General features: G+C 36.8%; 1 protein-coding gene across 5 annotated transcripts in view; it reads right to left on the reverse strand.

The window, feature by feature from the left end:
• The window catches only part of ANKS1B (ankyrin repeat and sterile alpha motif domain containing 1B), a 1156005-nt gene that overhangs the window by 784832 nt on the left and 343994 nt on the right, over positions 1-27179 (reverse strand). The gene's annotated exons all lie outside the window — the stretch shown is intronic.

A 27179-nucleotide genomic window follows, 5' to 3' on the forward strand; every position in this document is an offset into this window, starting at 1 on the left:
CTGGAATACAATTTGGCAATCTATATAAAAGCCTTAAAAAGATAATAACCTCTGTCCAGTGATTCAATATTTCCAAGTAAATATAATCAAAGATACAGGATTTATGCATAAAGGTATTCATCAGAACATAATTCGCAACAGTAAACTACTGGCAACAATCTAAATGAATGTGTAGTTCTGAGTCAGGAAAAGAGTGAAAATAAGAATCTCAATAGGTGATGATTAAAAATCATTCTAGTACATTCTTATAGTTAAATATTAAACAACCATTAAAGCATTTAATCACATAGGACATAATGTTAAATGGAAAAAGTATACTATGTATTCATAGAAAGATTCCAATTTTGAGTATATATGAAAATTGTATTTTATTATTGGGATAACCACGCAGGCCTGAAAGGCCTGTACTTGCCCAGCTTCAAGACAGAAGAAAGTCCAGAGTCGGCAACAGAGACATAAGGGTTTAATGGATGGGGAGCTTACACGTCTGAAGCAAGGTCCTGGAGCAACACCCCACTGTGTGTGGCACATGGCTGGCAGGACATGGCGGCCGTCTTCGCTCACAGGGGCAGGGGGAGGTTACAAGTTATGGGGGAATTGACTTCAGGTTGGCTCATCAGTTACCAGGGAAACCAGCAGAGGGGCATGCCCCTTTAAGCAGAGTGGAGAGTTCTGATCTAAAGCTAGAACAATCATTAGTTGGGGCCTGGGGCAAGTATGTAGGAGGGTCAGTCATGCGAGTAGGGTGTAGGTGAGGCAGGGATTGGTCGAGCAGGGGATGTACGGAGAACAAGAGAACAGCCATCCTGGGTGGCCTGACCATACATTTATGTACACGAATTAATATGAGAAAATGCACAAAAAGGTTAACTTATTTGTTCATGCCTTCAGTGTCCATTCATTTAAAACACACATACACATTTATTTACTATATAACTTCTCTAAACAAAACAGGCATGGTCTTCGCCTTATGGAGTTGGTGGTCTAGTAAGGAATATACATTTATATGTAATTACAACAAAATTGTATGTATATATTCATTTTTTGTTTGTTTGTTTCTTATCTGTCTCCATTACAATTGCCAACTCCATGATGGTAGAGATCCTGTTTATCATGTTTGTCACTGTATTCCCAGCATCCACAGAGTCCAGAATCATAAATATTACATGAATGTAGAGGAAGCCCAGAGATTAAATAGGAGCATATCAGCAGCAGACCTAATGTAGGAGGTGTGAAAACTTTTTTGAGGGCAAGTGCCATTTAAAATAAGGCCCTGAAGGATCAGCAAGAATTAGCCAGATGAAGAGGGTTGGGAAGAATGTTCCAGGTAGAAAATAGCTACAGGTAAAAGAGAAAGTGTTAGCTGAATTCACTGAAGCAAACAATGTTTATTTCAGGGTGTTTATAGGCAATTTCTTTTTCAAATTTTCTTCAATGAACATGTATTTTTGTGGTAATCAGAGAAACAATATTCTGAACAAAACAGATTTAAAATCTCTGATTTTTTGGAGATCACCCTGACTCTAAATGTTTATTTTCTTACTTTGAATTGTCTTTGCACTTAACATAAAAACTGAACAAATTATTGTAAATTCAATGTTCTACTCTAGAAATATCTTGTATTTCCTTAGAGTTCAAGGCCTTTCAGGTCAATTATAATGTTTTCCTTTCTTTTATTTTGTATCTTCCATAGCACTGGTACTGTGCTGTGTACCCAATATTTATTTAAAAGCTGGTTAAATAATTTATATATATGGATATAAACAGTAATCAAACCCATAAAACCTATAATTCTGATCTTATTATTTGATGGCTAGTTATTGTTCCAATGACTTTGCAGAACTAGTCCCAGAGGAATCAAAGAGAATTATTAAAATTCCTTTTAGATACATCTTTGCTGAAGAAATTATCTCACTTGATATAAATACTTTATACTTGAATTGGAACAAAAATTAATGCCATTTATTGTCCTAAAATCTCAGAAACAGATGTTTTGATTTCTTTCCAAGATAAAGAGGAGAGAAAATATATTCTTATGGTCAAAGTAACCATGACTACAGTTTTCAAACACATTAACAAGTGTTATTTTCATACACTCTGTGTTGGTTAAAATAATAATCTATTCTTATAAACAAAATCTGTTTTTGGTGAACTTTCCTTTCATACTGCAGCACAATGCTTAAAATTATTCATCAATCCAACAACAAGTAGCTTCTAGGAGTAATTATTTTTCCCACAGTGTGGAAAATTCTTAAGGCAATAGAAGTGCCCTACCCCAAAACATTTAGAATTGCTACTTTGGTCCCTTTTAACATTGTTCTTTCCATTCTCAAGGGTGAGGAATACTTCTCGGCTTCACCATTCAAGGCCCAGATCTGAAGGGTGGCACAAATGTGATGGTGGTTGTCAGGGAGAAAGAGGCACAATGCAGTCCTAGTCAAAGCCAGTGAGTCTTGCTCCCCCACACAACTGGAATATAGACCCTCATATCTATGATGACATTTCATAAATAGAGCAAATAATGTGTACAATTATTTAAACTAACACTCGAATGAACTGAAAAATGGGTTCACATTTCCAAAGAACCTGTGTGAATAAGGAGAGCACGATATTATACTTTAAGACTCTCCTCTGTTCTTAGTAATATCATGGTAGCTTTATTATTATGAGAAAGATTGTCTTCTTTTTGAGAGGTTTCAGCTCTGTTCATTTTAACAAAACTGTATGATTAGAACCATCTTGGTAAATGATCTAAATCAAGGAAACAATCTACATAATGACAACTAGAAATGTGTGAATATGATATCTAAAGTATTACACTCCGAAGTGAATGGTCCTGTCATGACAAAGCACCAAATGGAAGGAGCCTGACCATTAATTCACTACTGGGTGGTGAGGGAATTTCATTCTGCTATTTACCCCAAAACTCAAAGAAGGTATCTGACCTAACATCTGAAGAAAGATTGGAAATGGAAAAAATGTGAAAAGAATTTTATTTTTCTTTTTATCCTTGGCCAGAAATTAGAGAGGAGATTTTGTAATACAGGCTATCAAAAGGTTGAACCACAGAAGAAGACATGGAGGGGGATAGGAAGAAGAGAAGAAAAAAAGAAGAGGAAAATGAAGATGATGATGAAGAAGAAAAAGGAGGTAGACTATGAAAGTCCTCATCAAGTGAAGTGGCATTACAGTTACCAAAGAAAATATTAACCTTGGTTGTCAGAGAGCAAATATAGATAACTGAACCCAGAATTTTGCAATTCAGAATTTTAGTGTCTTATTGAAAAATGTTTGAAATTCAGACACCCAATAAGATAATTTACGAAGAATACCTAAAATCATCTCATTAATGAAATGGTTAGGCATCAAAAAGGAACAGATGTTCTCTGCAATAAATACCACACTATAGCAAATAATTTGCTCTTAAAATACTTAAGAATTCTTCTCATGCAAATACTAGCATATTAATAAAAGAAAACACTAATTGACTGCAACAAATGATCCTTAGTTAAAGCAATTCAAGCGATCAAGAAGTAATTATAAAACATGAATTGCTAAACTAGTAGGAGACAACATTTACACTTAGTTTCATTTGTTAAATGAGGCAAAATGCACATCTTGCTTCAAAGAATATTTCAACAAATTTATCAGTAGGATTAGGATGTGACAGTAGCATTTAAATTCCATAGAAATTTATTATAAGGAAACTGCCTACCCTGACATTTCCCCACAATTAAAGAAAAGTGTTCTTATTCATAATGACTAACCTTTCCTTAGTCCTTTCTGGTTTACAAAATGCTTATATACACATTACCATTTATGCTAACAACCAGGCTGCATGATGAGTGTTATTCACCTCTGTCTTCACAGAGAGGCAGCACAGCACACAGACTTTGATGCTGAAGTCCATGCTCTGTCACTGAGTAGTTTGTGACTTTGGGCAAGTTATTTAAACTCTCTGAATCTCATTTTCCCCATGTGTAAAATAGGGGCATTTATCTGCCTCATAGGGTTGTTATAAAGATTAAATTAATCAATAACTGTGAAGTGCTTAGAACAAGTGGCACACAACGAACGATGAAGTTAGCTATGATTACTACAGATAAAGCTGAGGTTAAGAGAACTGGCTTAATGTTACATAGTTAATAAATAGAAGAGTCGGGATTCAAATTCTAATCTTTTGCATAAAGTCTGGTAATTTTAAACAAGCTTTAAAACTCAATCCAAACAAGGTAAAGCAATATGTTATTCCTGAAAGAGCATATAGATTTTGGTGCAGACTAGGGCTCAAATAAGAGCTCTACCACTTGGGGATGTCACATAACAACAATTAGCCTCAGATTTACTCAACTGTGAAATAGACGTTAATACATAACTCATATGGTCATACGAGAATTAAATGAGACAACAACTCCATGAGATCCAAATGGAAGGACTTTATAAGCTGAAACTTGATTCTTGACAATATTTGGCTTTGTTGGAAATATTTTAAGTTAAGAGGTCCCAAACTGTTGTGTTACAGTTGCCAGCACAACACAGGACATACAGTTAGAAGGACCTTAACAAGTTTGTTCCCTATTGCAATAGGTACGACTATGTTGAAAAACTCTAATGAGCATCTGCTCTGGTATCATCAGCAAATTATGTGATAAATAGTATAAATGCTGGTGTATTTTATATTCTTTTCCTAGCAAAAAGTAAAAATTAATGAGATGAATATCTCATTTTAAATACTGAAATAGGGACTTCCCTGGTGGCGCAGTGGTTAAGAATCCACCTGCGAATGCAGGGGACACGGGTTCGAGCCCTGGTCCAGGAAGATCCCACATGCCATGGAGCAACTAAGCCCGTGTGCCACAACTACTGAGCCTGCGCTCTAGAGCCTGTGAGCCACAACTACCAAGCCCGAGTGCCACAACTACTGAAGCCCGCATGCCTGGAGCCCATGCTCTGCAAAGAGAAGCCACTGCAATGAGAAGCCCATGCACCACAAGGAAGAGTAGCCCCCGCTCGCCACAACTAGAGAAAGCCCGCACGCAGCAACGAAGACCCAATGCAGCCAAAAATAAATACAAATATTTATTTGTAAATAAATATTTACAAAATGTAAATATTTACATTTAATATGAAATATGCAAAATGTATTTTTTAGAAAATGAGAAAGTCTATCAATAATATCATGTATCAAGTGGTTTTTGAAAATACAAAACTAAGGATGTTCAATTTAACAAACTAGCATTGCCACAGCCTAGCTAAGCATTCCGAGATTATTCCTTTAACTGTATGATCCCACACATTAACTCATATCAAAGGAAAAGGTTTCAAGTAAATCTACCTGGATTTAAAAATGTCCCCATATGACACCTTTTAACACCTTAAAATTAAAACAATTTAAGATAAAACACACATGCTTTGCACATAATACATGGCATACATCTTTTTTGTGTGTTGAAACTCACAGAATCCTTCAATTCTATAACTGAATTAATTGTAGAGAATTTACTCATCAACTTTCTAAATTACTTAAATTTTTCCAAGTGTCTACAATCAACACAGTTTGACTCTTTGGCAGATGTTTGACATCAGTTTAAATAGATGCATGGCATCTCTGAAATGTGAGTTGCTGGGCTCCAGGTTTAGCTATGAAATCAAAAACCAAAAACTTCCTTGCCAAAACAAATCATTTAATAAACTCCTGGATATGACTAAACATGTGTGTTGTTATTTTCAATATACGTAGGTGTATCGGCTGCCTAGCACTACCATAACAAAGTACCACAACTTAGTAAAAACAGCAAAAAATTGAAAACACAACAGAAATTTATTCTCTCACAGTTCTGGAGATTAGAAGTCTGACGTCAAGGTGTCAGTAGGATCATGCTTCCTCTAAAAGCTTTAGGGAAAAGTTCTTCCTTGCTTCTTCCTTCTCATGATACCAGCAATCCCCGTTGTTCCTTGGCTTACACCTGCATTACCCCAATCTCTGCCTCCATCATAACATGGCCCTTTTTCATCTGTGTATCTCTCTGTGTTCTCTCCTCTTATTATAAAGACACAAGTCATATTGGATTTAAGATCCATCCTACTCCAGCATGACCTCATATTCACTAATTATTATCTGCAAAGACCATATTTCCAAATAAGTCACATTATGAAGGTTCAGTAGACACAAATTTTCAGGAGGGGGGACACTATTCATCCCAGTATAGTAGCTTTAATATTTATTTCATGTAATTTTAATCTCTAAAATATGATTTATCTGTAAAATTCTGTGATTCCATAATTGTAAGACCAAAAAATTAACGTATGTCTAGCCCAAAAATGTACATTAAATTTTTTCTCAAGATTACCAATTTTCTCATGGATATTTATTACCAAATCAGTTATTACTATATATAAAAATACCTCTACCTCCTCATGCTTTTGGACTTTACCCATGTAGATCTTTAATTTAGCTAGATTACTTTGACCTAGGACAGGACAAAAAAAGAGAAGTAAGGAAGCATCTATGTTGTTGGGATTAGAGTGGGGGACAAGGAAGGAGACCAAGAGAGGCCACTGATGAGCAAAGAATAGAATCATTCCTCTTGGACAGATTCCCAGGAGTAGAATTGCTGGGTCATATGATAAATTTATGTTTAACTGCTTAAGAAACCACAAAACTATTTCACCAAAGTAAGTGTGCAATTTTAAATTCCTACCAATAGTGCATGAGGGCTTGTTTCTCCACATCCTTGCCAACAGTTAGTATTATCTGTCTTTTTTATTGCATTTGCCTAATGACTAACAATGTGCCAGGCAGTCTGCTAGGTAGTAGGTATATGGCAGATAGTAGCTAGGTAGTAGGTTATGTAACACATAATCACTGCAAAGCATTTAATGTTATAGAGAAAGAGAGAGAGATAAAAAGATAATTACACCATAGTATATTACATGAACACACACCATTACGTCATATCTTTTACTAAATAGTTTTAGGAAATTTGAACATATTCCCTTAGGAATGAAGAGTTTTGTGAAGACTCAACTAAACAAAGCCCAAGATTATATTCAAGTCATTGGCCTGTCAAGTATTTCTTCTACATACTTCTGATCTTTAATGTAATCATGTAAGACATTCTCTCTACTTCATCTTTATTGAAAGGCATTTGCAATAGTATGGAGTACAAAGTAACTCTACATTTAAGTTTCCTCAGGGAAAAATGTCCATTATTATTTTAAGAGAATTTCCACAAAGATGATTTCAACAATAATAGATTTTTCTGATGAATGATAACAATCATTTTTGATAGACTTTTAAAAATGTCAAATGGGTCCTATGAAATGGAGACTGAGGCAGATGATAGCATCTCCAGCAATCAGCAGTCCTGAATACTTCTGTTGAATAAAACTGAATAGTTCTGTACTTCTTGGCTTCTATGATTGCAAATCCATACAAATGAGCTGCACACATGAATAAGTTTTCTTTAACTAAATGTTAAATTGCTTTTTCTTTTAAGTCCCTCATCCGGCCTACCTCTGAACTCAGTATAAAGTGAAATAGGGGCAAGGAAATGTGGATCTCTTGAATTATGTACAAAGTTGGTTTTTAAAGGCCCTACCAAGAGGTAGGGAATCACAATCTGAGTCTTGAAGCCATAAGAACTCCATTATAGAGATGAGAGCTAATATGCTGTCAAATTCTACAGATAAAAATATAATTTCACATTTTTGGAGGATGAAGGAAAACCAGATTAGGCATTTTGAGAGTTCCAGGTAAGAGAATAATGATTTAATAGCAAGGCCTATGGTAAAAGATACATTTTATTTATTTATCCATTAAATACTAATCAAACTACTAGCCAGGCACTTGGTATAAAAATAATTCTCCATTCCTTCAAAGAGCTCATACTCCAGTTAAGAGACAATCATGAAAACAATTAAAATACAGTTCTCTATGGGCAGCTAACATTTATTGAGCACATACTATTTACCAGATATCATATTTACATAGATTACCTCATTCAATCCTCATAACAAACATACGAGGTTGGTACCATTATTATTCCCATTTCATAAATAAACAAGCTTAGAGACATAACCTGCACGAAGTTACTCAAACCATCTCTAACTGAATCAAGTGGCCAGTATCCCTAACCATTGAGGTAGTTATACTATATCTTATACTCCTGCAATAAATGTAGGAATATTAAAAAGCAACAACAAAACAAACAAACAGCAGGCACAATGGGAAAGAGTGCTGACTTGCCAGAGAGAGTTGGAAAGACTTCACAGAGTATGCTCTAAAAATAAACAGGAATTTTTCAGACAAAAAGACAGAGAAGAGGCATTCCAGGTTGAGGGTAAATAATGTATTAGAGCAGTAAGTATTCATGGAAATAACAGGAACAGAAGTTGTGTAACAGGGAAGAGCAAAGCTGACTCCATATTGGATCTATTCCTTCAGCTCTAACCCTTGTGCTCTGTTGCCTGTGCTTAGTCATGCTGGCTCTGAACCTTAGTAAAAAAATGTTGCCTAGAGCCTGAAATATACAAGATAGCCCATTCCCAAGGCTCTGACCTTTAAAGGTATAACACTTTACCATTCATATAGAGATAAAAAGTTGCAGAACACAGAATAACATTTGTCCTGTTGGAGGTTTATAGGAACATTGTGACCAGACCTAGGTGGACAGCTGCAAAGGATCCCAGCACCCAGAAGTTTGCAACAACCAGCCATACCCTCTCCCCTTTTAGTATAAAAGCAGCGTGAATTCTAACTCAGGTAAGATGGTTCTCTGGGACACTAGTTCACCACCTTCTAGGTTTACAGGCTTTCCAACTAAAGTCGCTATTCCTTACCCCAACAACTCATCTCTGGATTTATTGGCCTGTTGTGCCTCAAGCAATATAAGGTTGGACTCAGTAACAGTTGTGTTAGTTTCCTATTGCTGTTGTAACAAACTACCACACGCTTTGTGGCTTAAGGAACAGAAATGTATTCTCTTACAGGTTTGGAGGTCCACAAATCTGAAATCACTATCACTGGGCAAAAATCAAGGTGTGGGCAGGGCCATACTCTGGGGGTGAATTCGTCCCTTGCCTCTTCCAGCTTCTGGTCACTGCCAGCATTCCTTGGCTTGTGGCCATATCACTCCAATTTTCAAAGCCAGCATCTTGAAATTTCTCTGTATCTGTAAAATCTCCCTCTGTCTCCCTCTTATAAGAGTATATGTGATTGCATTTAGGGCCCACCCAGATAATCCAGGATAACCTTCCTATCTCAAGATCCTTAATTTAATTACATCTACAAAGACTCCTTTTTCCAAATAAGGTAACATTTACAGGTTCGAAGAATTGGGACCCAATGTCTTTGGGGGTCATTTTTCAGCCTACCAGAACAGAGATAAGAGTCACCCAGGCTCGTGGAGGTGGAGGAGGCATGGGAGTCATGCAGGGTGTGAGAGGTGTGGCAGATGGGAGAAGTAAGATAGCAGAAAGTAGAAGAGGCTAGAAAGTTGAGCAGGAACCAGATGATAATGACTAGATTGGCTACAGAGAAGTTTATCTTATAGGTGATGGGTACAGTTGAAGTGTTCTGATTTGCAGCATGACACTGTGATATTTGCATGTTAGAGAAAGATCCTTACAGAGTTAATATTTTGAATATTAAAATATTAAATACTAATATAAAATATAAATATTTTGAAAAGAAATTAGTAGGAGGCCTAAGATTTTAAAACTCTTTTTTTAATTATTCAGGGAGAAAAGGAAGAGATGGGTAAGATATGAATATGGTTATTATTGACTGAATGTAGAGAAGGAGATGGGGGAATTTAGGATAAATCCTAAATTTCCAGTTTGGGCAAGTGGGAAGATAGCAGGAGCAAGTGAGAATAGGGAATACTGGAGGAGGTGCAGAGGGGCAGGATGAGTTTGGCTTTGGACCTGCTGATTTAGAAGTGTCTGTGTGACATCCAAATTAAGATGCTGGTAGGTAACTGGATATGTAAGTCTGGAGAACAAGAGAAAGATTTAGAAATTTAGATGTGTACATCTAAATTTGGAAATTTAGATTTAGGAATCATTGGCCATGATTATGGTGGAAACTTTCAAATGGTCAACAACTTGATGTTAGTAGAAAGTACTTTTTTGCTGGTACCAATGTGTTTCAAGGCAATTCCTCCATAATTTTTACACTTTCATGAATGCTTCAACTTGGTCATTGTTGAGTTTTAGCCACCTACATTGTATCTAATTAGCTAACTTTCTTTAGACACTGCCTGCACCATTTTGGAAAATTAACTTACTAAAGTCTACTTCAGAGAAAACAGATTGTTTACTTTTCTATTTATGTCTGGGCATAAGTAATTAGGGTCCTAGTGCTAGGAACCTCATAAATGCTGAACAGACCTGCCAATCCTAAAAGGCTTTGGAAAGGAAAAATTATTACTTATATGAATCCTCTAGAGAACCAATGATGAAAATTTACCCTAGCTCAGTGGTGCTTAAAACTTTTCCATCCCATGACTGCCCAAGCCCTACATCATTTCTCCTACAAAACCAAATCACATAACTGTAGTATTTTGTACTGGTGGGAAGGGAAGAAAGAAATTATCATCTTTATGAGAGCACAGGGTGCACTCAATAAATTTTGTTGAAAAGGGAGCACCAGGCAGAGACTGAGAACAAAAAAGCTACAGGAAGATTCTGGATTCTGAGGATTTAACAAGCAGGTGCTTCTGTGGTTGTCAAATCACTATTCATAGATGTGTTGTTCTGGGCCAGAGATTCCTGCTCTGAGAAACAATGCCTTAGCCATTAGCTTCAGGAGACATCAGTCACTCATGCTAGGACACAAAGTTAGCTCAGGAGGGATTTCAAAACTTAAGTGGGTCAAAAATTGCTTCTAAGCAGGTCTAAGTTAATCTAAACTAAAGCTTGAGAAAATCAAAGGAATTCTAAGGTCCTCTGAATTCCCTACCTACATCTCCAGCCCTATTTATATCACTTCTTTTTTTCATGTACAAAATCCTTTGTCTCAATGTAAATGATTTGTGAATTGCTTCCTATAAGACATAAGAATTCCTGCCTATTTTCTAACATCACTCCTTTTACCCTGCAATGTCTTCCCTTCTCTCTGCTTTCAAAGGTCAGTCTTCAGCTTGAATTCTACTTAATTCATGGATATTTGCTGCGACCATACCAACTATCAGTCAAAATGTCTCTTCATTATTTCTGCCATAATTGTAAAATTTGGAACTCAGCAAATGCTGTCCTGCATTTCTTTTATGTATCTGTTCTATGCCCCTAACCAGATTAAAAGCCCCTTTGGATGGAGTCAGCAAAAATATTTTATTGTGGTACCAGTGTCCAGTAGGGCTCAATAGATGGGGATGATAAAGATCATCTGAAAGAAGATTCTATAACATATTTCAGTCTTTTATTCTAGCCTATGAAGATGGTTTTTAATTTTTTACCAAATTTTTAATTCTGTGTAAACTTTTCCAATTAAAATTTCTACCTCTTTCTTACCAATACAGTTTTATTTTCATAAATGAGATCCCCTTGCTATATTTCCTTTAATAACTCTACTCCATCTCTCAAATTTTAAATAGTGCCTGAGAAAAAGATAATTTTACATAATAAGATTGTATCTTTAGCTTAATTTTTACAGTTATCTCATTATATTAATGCATTTAGTAAAAGCAGAAAAAGTAACTAAGAAATTGCCTTTTGTGGTATTTTACAAATACAATTTGCTTCACACCAAAAAATAATACATCCTAATTTGAAAAGTTAATTTGTAAGATTCAACCTTTTTATATTGAATATAAGAGATGCCAGGTGGGTAGAGACTTGTGACAATGAATGAAAATAGAAAACAGGAATTTTTATTATAGAACTCTTTTCAAGGAAGTCAAGAATATTAATAATTATGCCTTATATTCCACAGTGTAACTAAAAGTATATTAGCAAATATAACAGAAACAGAATTAGGAGATATCTATAAGATAATCTAGCTCAGGAGTTCCCAAAGGGTATTCCAAAAATAGTGTCACTACCAAAAAAAGGTTCTGCAGTCATGAAAGTTAAGAAAGTCTGCTTGCGGTCTTCCCCCTTTTGCAGATACTTATCATATACATCAACTCAAAGAAACCTCTTCAATTCCATAAACATATTTGACCATGGAATCTTTATCTCAGTAATGCCTAATAATAGACTAGAAATCAAAACTAGTAATCACAACACCACTTAGGTTATGCTGACCACTTAGGATATGCTGATACAGTATAATAACTTTATTTTACAGATTTTTAAAAATGAAAGTCATAGCAGTTAAATAGTTGTCCAGGTGAGACACTCTAGTCAGCTGCAGAGCTAACTCAAACCCAGGTCTCCAAATTCTACATTTTCTCCATGCGTTATACATAACACACTTAACATAACCATCACTTTACAATTCAAAGTTTCTCCATCAAGGCTAAAACATTCTTTCTTTAAAAGTACACACTAATATGTATTTTCAGTATACCCAGAGCTTATCTATCACCCCACCTAAATTTCTATAAGTGTCTCCTTGTTTATAAAATTAAAAATGTTGGGCTTCCCTGGTGGCGCAGTGGTTGAGAATCTGCCTGCCAATGCAGGGGACGCGGGTTCGAGCCCTGGTTTGGGAGGATCCCACATGCCGCGGAGCAACTGGGCCCGTGAGCCACAACTACTGAGCCTGCGCGTCTGGAGCCTGTGCTCCGCAACAAGAGAGGCCGCGATGGTGAGAGGCCCGCGCACCGCGATGAAGAGTGGACCCCGCTTGCCACAACTAGAGAAAGCCCTTGCACAGAAACGAAGACCCAACACAGCCAAAAATAAATAAATTAATTAAAGAGTTTAAAAAAAAAAAATTAAAAATGTTGTGGACTCATAGATATAGAGAACAAACAGGTGATTGCCAAAGGGGTGGGGGAAGGGTGGAGGGATGAACGAAATAGGTGAGGGAGATTAAGAGGTACAAACTTCTAGTCACAAAATAAATGAGTCATGGGATTAAAACGTACAGCAAGGGGAATTAGTCAGTAATATTGTAATAACTTCTTATGGTGACAGATGGTAACTAGACTTACCATGGTGATCATTTTGCAATATACAGAAATCTCAAATCGTTATGTTGTGCAGCTGGAAGTAACATAGTGTTGTAAGGTCAATTACATTTCAATTAAAAAATTTTAATGGGAAAAGAATCTGAGAAGAATAGGTATATGTATAAGTGAATCACTTTGCTGTACACCTGAAACTAACACAACATTGTAAATCAACTATACTCCAATATAAAATAAAAATTAGATTAAAAAAATAAAGGTTGAATCTGAAAGCACATAACCTCAGGCCTTTGGGATAGGTGAGACAGGGCCAGCAGCCCCTGAGACTAGGTCTGGTACACATCCATCTCAGATAAAATCTTATATGGATTATGTTACAAAAAAGCTCCTATGAAATTGTTTTAATTTCCAGTTTGAAATTTTAAAAAACAATGATAGAGCTTTAATGGAGGCATTAGACATGGAATCCTTAATGAGGTAATATATGAGAAAATCAGTTAAGAAGGAAGGCTTCTATGATTGGAGTAATCATGCATCACACTTAATGTATGTCCTTGGAGTTTATTATTTAAAGCAAGATTAGTAAAGTATCAATCTGTGAAATTCTACAAGAAATTCATTTCATAGCTTAACTGTTATTCCTATCATCAATAACTTAGTTTTTCACACATGAGTTCTTATTTAAATGTTCTGAATGTCTAAACCAATTGTATCTCAGTACATGAAGAATATATTATAGGAGTTGGAGGCTGATTCCTGCCCTGCCACCTCCCCCCACGGCATGCTCATCTCGTCCTCCCACACCAAACCGCCCATTGTAAGCAAGTCATCCAGCTTCTGGGACAGACCTCTCTGATACCAGGAGAAAAACTGTAGTTGCCTGGCCCTTACTCCAATGCTGGCTCTCCACCCTTAACCCTGTGCCCAGCTCTTGGCTCTTGCTGTCTGTTTAGAAGCCTGGCGCCCGCGGATTCCCTACTCCAGCACCCAGAAGGCCTTCCTGGGACATTTCGAGGTATTGTCATGACACGTGCACATAGACTTGAGGGAAAAAAACTGCTTTTGCAAAAAGACCTTTTTCCATCAAATCTAAGACGTTACTGATTATAAGAACTATGAGTGAGAGAGAGACCTTCGAGATAGCGGAGGAGTAAGACGTGGAGATCACCTTCCTCCCCACAAATATATCAGAAATACATCTACATGTGGAACAACTCCTACAGAACACCTACTAAACGCTGGAAGAAGACGTCAGACTTCCCAAAAGGCAAGAAACTCCCCAACGTACCTGGGTAGGGCAAAAGAAAAAAGAAAAAACAGAGACAAAAGAATAGGGATGGACCTGCATCTCTGGGAGGGAGCTGTGAAGGAGGAAAAGTTTCCACACGTTAGGAAGCCCCATCACTAGCTGAGACGGGTGGTGGCGGGGAGGAAGCTTTGGAGCCATGGAGGAGAGTGCAGCAATAGCAGTGCAGAGGGCAAAGCAGAGAGATTCCCACAAAAAGAATCGGTGCCAACCAGCACTCACCAGCCTAAGAGGCTTGTCTTCTCACCCTCCAGGGTGGGTGGGAGTTGGGGGCTGAGGCTCGCAATTCAGTGGTCAGATCCCAGGGAGAGGACTGGGGTTAGCTGCGTGAACACAGCCTGAAGGGGCTAGTGCACCACAGCTAGCAAGGAGGGAGTCCGGGAAAATGTCTGGACCTGCCTAAGAGGCAAGAGACCATTGTTTCAGGGTGTGCGAGGACAGGGGATTCAGTGCACCACCTAAACAAGCTCCAGAGACAGGCACGAGCCGCAGCTATCAGCACGGACACCAGAGACGGGCATGAGATGCTAAAGCTGCTGCTGCAGCCACCAAGAAGCCTGTGTGCAAGCACAGGTCACTATCCACACCTCCCCTCCCAGGAGCCTGTGCAGCCAGCCACTGCCAAGGTCCCGTGATCCAGGGACAACTTCCCCAGAAGAACACATAGCGTGCCTCAGGCTCTTGCAACGTCATGCTGGCCTCTGCTGCCACAGGCTCGCCCTGCATTCCGTACCCCTCCCTACCCCCAGCCTGAGTGAGCCAGACCCCCTAATCAGCTGCTACTTTAACCCTGTCTTGTCTGGGCGGGAACAGACGCCCTCAGGCGACCTACACGTGGAAGTGGGGCCAAATCCAAAGCTGAACCCCAGGAGCTGTGCAAACAAAGAAGAGAAAGGGAAATCTCTCCCAGCAGCCTCAGGAGCAGTGGGTTAAACCTCCACAATCAACTTGATATACCTTGCATCTGTGGAATGCCTGAATAGACAACGAATCACCCCAAAATTGAGGCGGTGCACTATGGGAGCAACTGTAGACTTGGGGTTTGCTTTCTGCATCTAATTTGTTTCTGGTTTTATGTTTATCTTAGTTTAGTATTTAGAGCTTTATCATTGTTAGATTTGTTTATTGATTTGGTTGCTCTCTTCCTTTTTTTTTATATATATAAATATATATTATTTTTTCCAATTTCCTCTTTTTGTGAGTGGGTATGTGTATGCTTCTTTCTGTGATTTTGTCTGTATAGCTTTGCTTTTACCATTTGTCCTAGGGTTCTGTCGGTCAGATTCTGGGTTTTTTTTTTTTTTTTTTAGTATAGTTTTTAGCACTTGTTATCCTTGGTAGATTTGTTTATTCGTTTGATTGCTCTCTTCTTTCCTTTTTTTATGAATTTTTATATTTTTCATAATTTTTAAAAAATTATTTTATTTTCTCTTTCTTTATTCTTTTTTTCTCCCTTTACTTCAGAGCCGTGTGGCTGACAGGGTCTTCGTGCTCAGGCCAGGGGTCAGGCCTGTGCTTCTGAGGTGGAAGAGCTGAGTTCAGGACATTGGTCCACCAGAGACCTCCCAGCTCCATGAAATATCAAACGGAGAAAGCTCTCCCAGAGAGCTCCAACTCAACCCTAAGACCCAGCTCCACTCAACAACCAGCAAGCTACAGTGCTGAACACCCTATGCCAAACAACTAGCAACACAGGAACACAACCCCACCCTTTAGCAGAGAGGCTGCCAAAAATCATAATAAGGGCACAGACACCCCAAAACACACCACCAGATGCGATCCTGCCCACCAGAAAGACAAGATCCAGCCTCATCCACCAGAACACAGGCACTAGTCCCCTCCACCAGGAAGCCTACTCAACCCACTGAACCAACCTCAGCCACTGGGGGCAGACACCAAAAGCAACGGGAACTGCAAACCTGCAGCCTGCAAAAAGGAGACCCCAAAACAAAGTAAAGTAAGCAAAATGAGAAGACAGAGGAACACACAGCAGATGAAGGAGCAAGGTAAAAACACACCAGACCAAACAAATGGAGAGGAAATAGGCAGTCTAAGTGAAAAAGGATTCAGGGTAATGATACAAAAGATGATCCAAAATCTTGGATATAGAATGGAGAAAATAAAAAACGTTTAACAAGGACCAAGAAGAACTAAAGAGCAAACAAACAATGATGAACAAAATACATGAAATTAAAAATTCTCTAGAAGGAATCAATAGCAGAATAACTGAGGCAGAAGAACGGATAAGTGACCTGGAAGATAAAACAGTGGAAATAACTACTGCAGAGCACAATAAAGAGAAAAGAATGAAAAGAATTGAGGACAGCCTTAGAGACCTCTGGAACAACATTAAACACACCAACATGCAAATCATAGGGGCCCCAGAAGAAGAAGAGAAGAAGAAAGGGACTGAGAAAACATTTGAAGAGATTATAATTGAAAACTTCCCTAATCTGGGACAGGAAATAGTCAATCCAGTCCAGGAAGCACAAAAACTCCCATACAGGATAAATCCAAGGAGAAACATGCCAAGACACATATTAATCATACTATCAGAAATTAAATACAAAGAAAAAATATTAAAAGCAGCAAGGGTAAAACAAAAAATAACATACAAGGGAATACCCATAAGGTTAACAGCTGATCTTTCAGCAGAAACTCTGCAAGCCAGAAGGGAGTGGCAGAACATATTTAAAGTGATGAAAGGGAAAAACCTACAAGCAAGATTACTCTACCTGGCTAGGATCTCATTCAGATTCAATGGAGAAATTAAAACCTTTACAGACAAGCAAAAGCTAAGAGAATTCAGCACCACCAAACCAGCTTTAGAACAAATGCTAAAGGAACTTCTCCAGGCAGGAAACACAAGAAAAGGAAAAGACCTACAATAACAAACCCAAAACAGTTAAGAAAATGGTAATAGGAACAAACATATCTATCATTACCTTAAACATAAATGGATTAAATGCTCCAACCAAAACACATAGACTGGCTGAATGGATACAAAAACAAGACCCTTATATCTGCTCTCTACAAGAGACCCACTCAGATGTAGGGACACATACAGACTGAAAGTGAGGGGATGGAAAAAGATATTCCATGCAAATGGAAATCAAAAGAAAGCTGGAGTAGCAATTCTCATATCAGACAAAATAGACTTTAAAATAAAGACTACTACAAGAGACAAAGAAGGACACTACATAATGGTCAAGGGATCAATCCAAGAAGAAGATATAACAATTGCAAATATTTATACACCCAACACAGAAGCGCCTCAATCCATAAGGCAAATGCTAACAGCCATAAAAGGGGAAATTGACAGTAACAAAATCATAGTAGGGGACTGTAACACCCCACTTTCACCAATGGACAGATCATCCAAAATGAAAATAAATAAGGAAACACAAGCCTTAAATGATACATTAAACAAGATGGACTTAATTGATATTTATAGGACATTCCATACAAAAACAACGGAATACACTTTCTTCTCAAGTGCTCATGGAACATTCTCCAGGATAGATCATATCTTGGGTCACAAATCAAGCCTTGGTAAATTTAAGAAAATTGAAATCGTATCAAGTATCTTTTCTGACCACAACACTATGAGACTAGATATCAATTACAGGAAGAAATCTGTAAAAAAAAAAACAAACACATGGAGGCTAAACAATACAGTATTTAATAACCAAGAGATCACTGAAGAAATCAAAGGGGAAATAAAAAATACCTAGAAACAAATGACAATGAAAACACGACGAACCAAAACCTATGGGATGCAGCTAAAGCAGTTCTAACACGGAAGTTTATAGCAATACAATCCTACTTCAAGACACAAGAAAAATCTCAAATGAACAAGCTACCCTTACACCTAAAGCAATTAGAGAAAGAAGAACAAAAAAAACCCCCAAAGTTAGCAGAAGGAAAGAAATCATAAAGATCAGATCAGAAATAAATGGAAAAAAAATGAAGGAAACAATAGCAAAGATCAATAAAACTAAAAGCTATTTCTTTGGGAAGGTAAAGAAATTGATAAACCATTAGCCAGACTCATCAGGAAAGAAAGGGAGAAGACTCAAATCAACAGAATTAGAAATGAAAAAGGAGAAGTAAGAACTGACACTGCAGAAATACTAAGGATCGTGAGAGATTACTAGAAGCAACTATATGTCAATAAAATGGACAACCTGGAAGAAATGGACAAATTCTTAGAAAAGCACAACCTTCTGAGACTCAACCAGGAAGAAATAGAAAATATAAACAGACCAATCACAAGCACTGAAATTGAAACTTTTATTAAAAATCTTCCAACAAATAGAAGCCCAGGACCAGATGGCTTCACAGGTGAATTCTATCAAACATTTAGAGAAGGACTAACACCTATCCTTCTCAAACTCTTCCAAAATATTGCAGAGGGAGAAACACTCCCAAACTCATTCTACGAGGCCACCATCACCCTGATACCAAAACCAGACAAAGATGTCACAAAGACAGAAAACTACAGGCCAATATCACTGATGAACATAGATGCAAAAATCCTCAACAAAATACTAGCAAACAGAATCCAACAGCACATTAAAAGGATCATACACCACGATCACGTGGGGTTTATCCCAGGAATGCAAGGATTCTTCAATATACGTAAATCAATCAATGTGATACACCATATTAACAAACTGAAGGAGAAAAACCATATGATCATCTCAACAGATGCAGAAAAAGCTTTCGACAAAATTCAACACCCATTTATGATAAAAACCCTCCAGTAATTAGGCATAGAGGGAACTTACCTCAACATAATAAAGGCTATATATGACAAACCCACAGCCTACATCGTTCTCAATGGTGAAAAACTGAAATCATTCCTAAGTTCAGGAACAAGACAAGGTTGCCCACTCTCACCATTATTATTCAACATAGTTTTGGAAGTTTTAGCCACAGCAATCAGAGAAGAAACAGAAATAAAAGGAATCCAAATCGGAAAAGAAGAAGTAAAGCTGTCACTGTTTGCAGATGATATGATACTATTCATAGAGAATCCTAACGATGCTACCAGAAAACTACTAGAGCTAATCAATGAATTTGGTAAAGTAGCAGGATACAAAATTAATGCACAGAAATCTCTTGCATTCCTATACACCAATGATGAAAAATCTGAAAGAGAAATTAAGGAAACACTCCCATTTGCCATTGCTACAGTAAGAATAAAATACCTAGGTATAAACCTACCTAAGGAAACAAAAGACATGTATGCAGAAAACTATAAGACACTGATGAAAGAAATTAAAGATGATACAAACAGATGAAGAGATATACCATGTTCTTGGATTGGAAGATTCAACATTGTGAAAATGACTATACTACCCAAAGCAATCTACAGATACAATGCAATCCCTATCAAACTACCACTGGCATTTTTCACAGAACTAGAACAAAAAATTTCACAATTTGTATGGAAAAACAACAGACCCTGAATAGCCAAAGCAATCTTGAGAAAGAAAAACGGAGCTGGAGGAATCAGGCTCCCAGACTTCAGACTATAATACAAAGCTACAGTAATCAAGACAGTATGGTACTCGCACAAAAACAGAAATATAGATCAATGAAACAGGATAGAAGGCCAGAGATAAACCCACAAACATACGGTCACCTTATTTTTGATAAAGGAGGCAAGAATATACAATGGAGAAAAGACAGCCTCTTCAATAAGTGGTGCTGGGCAAACAGAACAGCTACATGTAAAAGAATGAAATTAGAACACTTCCTAACACCATACACAAAAATAAACTCAAAATGGATTAAAGACCTAAATTTAAGGCCAGACACTATAAAACTCTTAGAGGAAAATATAGGCAGAACACTCTATGACATAAATCACAGCAAGATCCCTTTTGACCCACCTCCTAGAGAAATGGAAATAAAAACAAAAATAAACAAAGGGGACCTAATGAAACTTAAAAGCTTTAGCACAACAAAGGAAACCATAAACAAGATGAAACGACAACCCTCAGAATGGAAGAAAATAGTTGCAAACGAAGCAACCGACAAAGGATTAACCTCCAAAATTTACAAGCAATTCATGCAGCTCAATATCAAAAAAACAAACAACCCAATCCAAAAATGGGCAGAAGACCTAAATAGACATTTCTCCAAAGAAGGTATACAGATTGCAACAAACACATGAAAGGATGCTCAACGTCACTAATCATTAGAGAAATGCAAATCAAAACTACAATGAAGTATCACCTCACAATGGGCAGAATGGCCATCATCAAAAAATGTACAAACAATAAACGCTGGAGAGGGTGTGGAGAAAAGGGAACCCTCTTGCACTGTTGGTGGGAATGTAAATTGATACAGCCCCTATGGAGAACAGTATGGAGGTTCCTTAAAAAACTAAAATTGGAACTACCATACGACCCAGCAATCCCACTAATGGGCATATACCCTGAGAAAACCATAATTCAAAAACTGTCATGTACCACAATGTTCACTGCAGCTCTATTTATAATAGCCAGGACATGGAAGCAACCTAAGTGTCCACAGACAGATGAATGAATAAAGAAGATATGGCACATATATACAATGGACTATTGCTCAGCCATAAAAAGAAATGAAATTGAGTTATTTGTAGTGAGGTGGATGTACCTAGAGTCTGCCATACAGAGTGAAGTAAGTCAGAAAGAGAAAAACAAATACCATATGCTAACACATATATATGGAATCTAAAAAATATATATTTTTAAAGTGGTTCTGAAGAACCTAGGGGCAGGACAGGAATAAAGACGCAGACATAGAGAATGGACTTGAGGATATGGGGAGGGGATGGGTAAGCTGGGACGAAGTGAGGAGTGGCATGGACATATATACACTATCAAATGTAAAACAGAAGCTAGTGGAAGAAGCCGCATAGCAGAGGGAGATCAGCTCGGTGCTCTATTACCACCTATAGGGGTGGTATAGGGAGGATGGGAGAGAGAGATGCAAGAGGGAGAAGATATGAGGATATTTGTATATGTATAGCTGATTTCCTTTGTTATAAAGCAGAAACTAACACACCATTGTAAAGCAATTATACTCCAATAAAGATTTTAATAAAAAAGAATATATTATATATTTCTTATTCATGATATTCATTTAAACAAGATAATTAGAACAAATTTGTCAATTTGAAAAAATGCCAGTGGAATTTAGCTGTATTTGGGAGAATATGATCTGAAGCCCAACAGCTCCTTTTCCTAAGTCTAAAATAATAAAAAGTCATAAAATGTATGGGTTCAAAAAACCAGAGATACAGAGCTGATAGAGAAAATTCTTATTCCAAATAAGAAAAACCTTTATCTTACCGAAGGCAAAATATTTCTGATATATTTTTATTTGACATAGTTTTCATTTTATTGTGTTTTGTGACACAAAAGTGACCTATAACTTCTTAAATAACAACACCACAAAATAAGAGCTAACACATCTAAAACTCCTGTGTGTCAGACACAGTTCTGTACACTTTCTACATAGTGACTCATTTAATTGTCAGAACAACCCTATGAGCAGTACTATTATTATTATCATTTTATACTTATTGAAACTGAGGTACAGAGATTTTCAATAACTTGCCCAAGGTCACACAGCCAGTAAGAAACAAACATAGATGGGATCTAAATCCTGGAAATCCAGCTCCAGAGTCTATAGTGTTTGAGCACTTTCTGTATGTCAAGCTCTTACTAAGTTCTTTGCTTACCTTACCTCATTTCAGTATGCTTATATAACTTTATTTTTAGGATAAAATCAACCATAAACTTATTTTTCTTTCATTTGTTTCAAACCATTGTGGAATGTGGATACACCCTGTGAATTTATCAATAAATCGCAAATAAATTTAAAACATACTCTGTTCCGTCTGAAAAGTCAAGGCATTATATTCCCTGTATTGCATACAAATTTAAGTGTGAAAAGGCTGTCTACTTTCTACTTCTTTGGCCTGTCTTGATTAAGCAGCTGTGGGCAGTAGAGCCAAAAAGAAAAAGAGATACCTCAGGATCCCGCTCACCCAATGAGGGAGGCTGTAAAGGAAGAGAAAGCAGAGAGGCCCTTCAAGGAGTGGATTAACACGCTCTGTCTAGTGACAGCCTAGAGCCAAAGGCAATGCATTAAGGATATGTCCTGTGCTTAACTCAGTGTCTGTAATACAGCATGGCATCCTTAAAACTGAGAAACCTCTCTGTAATATTATCAGTACCACCTGCATTTCCTAAGTAGCGTTAGCCACTTCCTAATCAGTGAGGCTAATCAAATTAATTCTCTATTTCTGAGTAAGGAAGCCATTCTCAGTAGAGGATTTCCATATTCTTTATACTCACAAGTAACACAGATGCTCCAACAATTTTTTTGAAAATTGAATTTTCTTATGCATGAGGCATATGTGTGGGATCTCTCCTATTGGATCTCTCTACTGAGTATGTTCACACGGAAACATGTCCTGTACCTGCAATAATCATGTTCATGGTTTTCAGTCATGTTTCATCCGTGTCTCATTTATCTTCTCATCTCAGATCAGTAGTAATAATCCTATGCTTTTCATTAATTCAAAGAGACCAAAAACATTCCTTTTGATTCTCTGGATTAATTCTTACTCAGAAAAAAAATGTTGCTTTAGTTTAAAGCTTCTTTCCCAGTCTACCGTGAAATGAATCTCACAGAATCTATCTAAAAGATCTTCAGTGAATGGGGAGAATTCCTATCTATTCTTGTATTCCATCTTGAAAATTACTTCCTCAGCAAAGTTTCTATGTCTTAGTGACATATTCTCTCATTAAAAATGTTTATAAAAACTATAGAATATGTTTAATAAAAAAGCAGAACCCCAAAATGTATATAAAACATGATGACAACTATATATGTATGCATGTGTATGTATATAGATATGTGTGTATATATATACATATTCACAAACTTGCAAAGAAAAAAATACAAAAATTCATCAAAATTGTTTCATTTGAACAATGACTGTCAATAATTTTTTCTTCATTTTCCCACTTTTCTGAAAGAGCATATAATACTTTCAATAATAAAAAACTGAACATATATATTGCAGAATACTAATTTACAAGCCAGGGAACCACCAAACCTCGACAATTTGGTGTTCTGCTTGGGTCGTTTGTCTTTACTAATACATATGAATACAGATACATACTTAATATAATCAGGCAGGAGTATACAGAGTGATTTTTAATGTAAATTAAATCAAACAAACTCTTGCTTAAAATCCTCTGATGATTTCTCACCTGAATTAGAATAAAGTCAAAAAAGTCAAAATTCTTTACCCAGATTTACAAAGCCCAATAAAATTTGGCCCCTAACTATCTCTTTGACCTCAACCTCTAACACTTCCCCTAACTCACTATAGGGCAGCCCCTCTGCCTTAGTGCCCAAAAGTGAACTGAAACTTCACTTTGCCTAACACAGAGATCTTCATGTGTCTAGCCCCTTCCTGTCATTAGGGCTCTACTCAAATGTCACGGCCTTCCTTGACTATGCAATCTAATTTTCCATCTATTTCTTGCCCCCATCACTCATTTCCATTACCATTAAATTTTTTCTACATAGATTTTATCACTATCAAAACTTCTTGTTTATTTCTTTACTTGCTATTGTCTCCCTTACTAGAATGAAAAATGTTTACCACTGTATCCTCCTCACTTAAAATAATATCCAATATATAGCAAGAAAACAGTAAATATAAGTTGAAAGGATGATTACCTAAGAAAAGGAGTGATAAGAATAGTAGCTGTCCATGGTACCAATTTTGGCTTAGGACTCTCTTTACAAACATACACAGATGGTTTAGTCTTCCAATTTCATGGCAACAATGCAGCTGATATAAATTAATATATATACAAATAAATATAAATACTTCTGAATAAAGCCAAGACATGAAGAAACATTCACAGGAGAGGATAAGAATATAAGGGTTTGGTTGATTTACGGACAGTAGGGAATAAGGAAAGGGAATTTGAGTTCGATGAGAGCAATAAAAAGATGAGAGTTTGGGCGATGATAGATGACCTGAGAGAATGGGCATCTAGTGGTGGCTGAGGCATGATGAGATTAGTCCATAAAGTCTCCTTGCAGAGGGTGAATATTTGGTGCCATGCTCTAGTCTGCAATATGCCAGGCAGCTTCTTACCCAGATAGCCCCCAAAGGAATGGCTGCAATTAGGGCATTTATAAAGGATTCTTTCTTTAAGTCTATTAAACTGTTATATTGACTGTATTATGATATGTTTTCTTCTATAGCAACATTTCATTAAGCAGAACATGAAAAAGGAAACAGAATGATGTAACTTATTTCTTATAGTCCACAAGACCTAGGTTCTTCCAAATGCTGGACAATGACCAGTGTCCCCAGAAGTTATCCTGTCATGAGCCCCAATATCAAGGTATCAGTAGAGTGATTTAAAACTAGTAAAAACAAATTCATTTTAAAAATCCAGTAAAGAGGAAGTATATAAGAATGTATTTTAAAGTGACTATACATATGGAAAAAGAACTATGAAAGCAAGTTAGAATTAAGAAATTGTAACGTTCATGTTGAAAAGTTAATATGAAATAAAATTCTGAAATTAAAAGACAGACAAAGTTGGCAAGGCATTTGATATTATCTTTTCTATTTTTTTGAGGAACAAAACAAAATAATCTCCAACAGAAGCACTTCTGATATGCCAAGCTGTTTTTGAGGTTAACTTAAACATATAAGAACTGTCTAAGTATGTATAATCCTCTTGTACTGGTTGGCCAAAAAGTTCATTCGGCCTTTTCTGTAAGCTATGAAAAACCCGGAAGAACTTTTTGGCCAACCCAATATATAGATGAAGTAATTGAGGCATTAAAATGAACCAGCCTTATTAACTGTATCTAAGAAGTTATATAAATACTTGTCTTTGAAATGTTCTGACCTGAGAAAATCTAAAGATTACATTAAGAAATGTAATGAAGTGAAATATATACTGGTTTCTAAGCTAAATATATGTTGCTAAAGCATAAAACAATTTAAGAGTAAATTACAAACTTAATTATCATAAAATGATCAGCCCCTAAAATAATAAATTTTCAATGTATTTTAGGTAGCCAGCTGTCCACTTGTTGCAATGAAAAATGGCTCATCAAAGGTGTATAATATTCTATAATTTCTTCTCCACATTCAGGTGACAATCTTCCACCTTGTATTCCTATCATCACTATATGTTTGAAAAATCAATATACCACTTGCAACCAAAGATTACAAATGCAACTTACATTCCCCTTTTTCATTTCTTTTTTCTTCTCCATCTACCCTACCATTTCCCTTTCATTATTACCCACCTATTATTTCCTCTCCCTTTTCACTTGTTCTCTCCCTAAAGTCCTATGTATCCCCTTCATGACCAACCCCAACCTCTCACCCTTGCACGCAGTAAGAAGCAATTTTTTACTCACTTTTCTAATACGTTAAGCTACTAGCAAGAAGCTGCAGGGGCTGACTGACACAATTAGGCTGAGTGCAAAACCATCCTAGAAAGCTGGGTTTGGTAAGAAGCAGGAGAACAGGGGAAAGAGGCACATGGAGAAGGGAATATCACTGACCTAGTCTGAGCAGGGCTGGATTGCAGAGTCTCACAGAAGAGTTGTGGTGCATTATCATACCTAGACACAAACATGTCAGAAATAAAGAAAAGAATAAGGCTGGTGATATCTTTCATCTATTTATGGTTGTTTCTCCCTTCCAGTATAAAATACATACTGATCATTACTAGGATATAAAAAGATAATGGATACCACTTTTTTTTTAACAAGATCCCTTATAATTCCTATTAATTTTACCTGTTTTCAGAATGTAGAAGCCTAGTAAGTAGAACCAAATCTCACTTTGGACACAGAATTAAAGCAAGAAATAGAACTCCTTCTAGGAGTTCATTCAAATTAAATAGAGCTTTATCTTCACTGCTAAGGTAACTGTAAGAAGTATAATGGATAAAATATTTGTTGACAGATGCAGAAAACAACATGATAACATTTTATTAATTCCCACTCAATGGAGATGTCATTTGCCTTTTTTTGCATTGTTGACATTTACTTATTAACGGGTTATTAATTAGTACTTTTTAGAATATTTGTATCATAGAATAGTGGGTAAAACAAAAAGAAAAACTGAAAACATCCTTTAGACATAATAAAGGCTAATGTTTTATGTGCTAGGTTTTCTGTAGGCACTTGACATTTGTTAACTCATTTAATCCTCACAAAACAATGTAGTGTTGGAATTATGCTCATTTTACAGATGTGCAAATCAAGGCTGATTCAGAGAGGCTGGATATATTGTTAGCAAGTGATCAAGAGAGAATTAGAACTCAGATTGCCAAAGAGAATGCTTTTTATAAGAGAATGCTTATCTCCCTATAAGGACACAAAGAAAAATTAGGAATTCAATAAGCATGGCCTGAGTGGCTGCTGCATGCAAGGCATAAGGCAGAGCATGCTGGAGCATAAACGTTTGTCAAACACAGACACTGCCTTCAGGCAGCTTACAACCTAAAAGAATAGATACTAGATAACTATATAAATAACAATATTAAATGGGAGAGATCCACAGATGTCAAAAATAAGTTATTTGAATATTAAGAAAAAGGAGATTGTTTCTAGCAGGGGAGAACTGAGTAAGACTTTAGGAAGGAAAAAGCATTTGCATTGGGCCTTAACTTCTATAGATTAATAGTTTTGCACCAACTAGTTGCTCACTAACACTTGGAAGAAGTACCCAT

Source organism: Balaenoptera ricei, chromosome 10 (genome assembly GCF_028023285.1).
Source record: "Balaenoptera ricei isolate mBalRic1 chromosome 10, mBalRic1.hap2, whole genome shotgun sequence".
Classification (NCBI taxonomy): domain Eukaryota; kingdom Metazoa; phylum Chordata; class Mammalia; order Artiodactyla; family Balaenopteridae; genus Balaenoptera; species Balaenoptera ricei.